Consider the following 3,133-nt stretch of genomic DNA (forward strand, 5'->3'; position numbering starts at 1 on the left):
TCTGCCAAAGTTCCATAGCACATGTTAACCACATAAGCAACGATCTAGCTCGATTCTATGCACACACATACGAGCATGCGCTTCAGTACAACTAACTAGTGAGCCAGAATAAGCAAAAATCAACAGACAACTAAAAACGATGACGACGTCACAACTAGCGTTAAGAGGGTGAGTTCATGAAACCGCTGACGTGGTAACGGTTCCAATCAAACATTACGGCTGCAAACCCCGTAAATGGTCTGAAATTAGTCGGTCGACTAGCGAGCTAAGCCAAAAAAAAATTTCGACGATAGTTTAAGAATTTCAAGGAAATTAAAAAATATTACCGGGGTGAGATTCTGAGCAAATCTGAGAATTTGACAGAGCTCCACTATCTAGAGAGCACTATCCAGTCGCAAAATCGCTACCGATACAGTATGTCCAAACAAAAAAGCAATGAAAGAGCGATTGAATATCGTATTCACTGGATGGAAGCGTTAGTGACTGGATAATCACAATCTGCCAACAGAGTTGCTGTATATTTTTATGCATAGCGTCCATTATATACACTAGGGATGGAATGAGATGTTAGCTATAATTCGTGCGACTTTGGGACGTACCAAGGTCAGGCGCCCCCATAATTAAACATTTACTGCCTGTAAAGTAATAATGATACATAGTTGGTAATTAAACAGTAATAGTAAATTAAACTTTTGTGTAAGACACAGCATATACACATATACATACATACATATGTACATTTGTATGTGCAAAACTAAAAACCAATGGAGATGGAAGGCTGTCACTGCAAAAGTATTAATCCAAAATATCAAATACTCGATAAAAACGCCTTCAAAATTTGCGTTCGATATGTATTATATATTTGTAAAATACTGCGACATGAAACAACTACCTGTCCAAAAGAGCAATACGAAAATGGAGTGAAAAACACCAACTTGTGACTATGGAACACATAACCTAAAAATGATTTCATCAACAGTCCAAACTTAATCGTGCTTTACAAATCGTGGCAGTTGGCAGCTGCTCAAACATGTTATGCAACTCCCAAGGTGAAACTGCTTGGTTACTCCACTAGGTAGTGCTGTTGCTCTTATGATTTTAACTTGTACCCAACGCTCTAGCTCTCGATTCTTTTAGCCAGTAGCTACTTATGTGTATGTACAACAGCTGCAAGTACATACCAACGTTAATTATTTTATATGGACTCTCAAATTGCACAGGTTATCAGCATGAATTCATTTGAAACACAAAGTAAAGTACCAAGATGGTGAGCAAATCGATAGACAGCAACGACGATAACAGCTACGGAACGAACGCAATTGCCAACAACCACGAAGCCACCACGATTTCCGTGCATTCAATACAACCATGGGTGCCGCCAATTCCCAGCACAGCACAGTACGTCTGCAAAGGAAATGGCAACTATTATATACTTGAGGCACTTCTACCATGCGCGCCGGACGCTGGCCAGAAAGAGACAGCGAAGTAATCATTGCCAGACGGCCATCAGCTACCTTTTTAGTGACTGTCAATGGTGGCGGTCCAGCTAGCTAGTGATGGAACCGTAGCTTCACGTACGGTTATTCAGTGTTTATCAGGAGCAATCATCTGTGTATATATTCCATGACTTCCAAATTAGCGTTCTCCAAGTTGTTTTCGTTTCTCTATTTTCTTTTTTTCTTTTATGCACATATGCAGTTTTAATGGAAATAATATTTCTTTCCTTTTTACTTTACCCACACCTTCGTTGTTTGTATTTTGTTCCTCGCGTTTTCTTGTTCTGCACTGTGCACTGTTGTGCATGTAGCTATTACCGGCTTTGTTGTTGTAATGTTTCTATAGTAAAACGCAGGTCGCATCCTCGTCTGATCGGCTTGACTAAATATTTCTAGGTATGTATATATGTATGTGCGTTGTACGTGCTGGGGGAAATGGGCATGAATTAATCTGTTCCTTTTAGCAAAAAAAAATTATTTTTGTCAAAAAAACATAAATATACTTACCTTACTACTACTCATTGCTAGCCACCTCAGCACATGTTATCACTTATCAATTTAGCAAACAAGTAGTACATACTTTNCTACCCATTGCTAGCCACTTCAGCACATGTTATCACTTATCAATTTAGCAAACAAGTAGTACATACTTTATTTGTGTATTTTATGTATTTTAAGAACCTTCCCACAAGCCAAAAAAGGTTTACGCAACTATGCGTGCCATTTACAGTGGAATCGATGAGGAATTTGCGAAACAAAAGCAAATCTATTTCAATAAACAGCTGCTCCAGCTGCTCATCCATCCGGTTCTCGTCGAGAAAATGGTGGCAAGTTTTTTTCGTCGGGCAATTAGCAACAGCACCAGGCAACGAGTCGTCGAAACAACGAATCTGGCAAAACTCAGGCTGACGACTGCCTCGATGAATGCAGCAATCATTATAGCTATAGCAGCGCTCGTAGCCGCCGACCGAATACGCCTCGAAGTCACACACAGCGCGGAGCCACAGCTAGAACTACATCCACACACAGTGAACCACCATTCAGCCACTCAGTTATACAGTCAACAACAGCCAACTAAGCAACCAACCAACCACAAGTCTTTGTGAGTCAACGCGAATGCGATAACGATGTGAGTGCTGTGAATCCGGATCCGAAATGGAATCGATTCCACACAACGCCATAACATTATAATACGCCGTAGCATGCCAGCTAAGTCATGTCACAACCGAGGAGGCGCTGAGCGGTAGCGGAAGAGAGCGCGCGCATATATGTATAGCAGCAGGCCAAACCGAATCATTGATTGCTTGCTCAGAGCTCACGGGCTGGCAACGCCACATCAGCCAGCAACTAACCAACAAACGCCATTAACCAATATGGTGACTTGGCAATTCCGCATGGCGTGGTATGACATGTGGGAGCACGGACGCAAACTTGCACAATCAGTCGCAATCATTGTAGTTGATTGCCACTCATCCTAACCTCAATATCATTTTAAACTTATTCCAATGCAATTTTATGATTGATATCACATCTTTAAGCAGACTTCTTAATGGTATTAGTTATTATATTTACCAGTCAATATACCTTTATGGAAAAAATGTACATAAACACCTGGATGCGACCCAGCCAACTCGATC

At 40.9% G+C, this 3,133-nt stretch overlaps 1 long non-coding RNA gene across 1 annotated transcript; it reads right to left on the reverse strand.

Moving 5' to 3' along the window:
* Positions 1–836: 836 nt before the first annotated feature.
* LOC108377857 (uncharacterized) lies at positions 837–2,079 on the reverse strand. Its single transcript, XR_001849367.1, has 2 exons — positions 2,004–2,079; positions 837–1,922 (listed from the first exon to the last, which is right to left on the reverse strand). It is a non-coding gene; the product is annotated as an uncharacterized LOC108377857 (long non-coding RNA).
* Positions 2,080–3,133: the final 1,054 nt, after the last annotated feature.

Source organism: Rhagoletis zephyria, unplaced genomic scaffold (assembly GCF_001687245.7).
Source record: "Rhagoletis zephyria isolate East Lansing unplaced genomic scaffold, Rhagoletis_zephyria_1.1 Rzeph_scaffold_12855, whole genome shotgun sequence".
In the NCBI taxonomy this organism is placed as follows: domain Eukaryota; kingdom Metazoa; phylum Arthropoda; class Insecta; order Diptera; family Tephritidae; genus Rhagoletis; species Rhagoletis zephyria.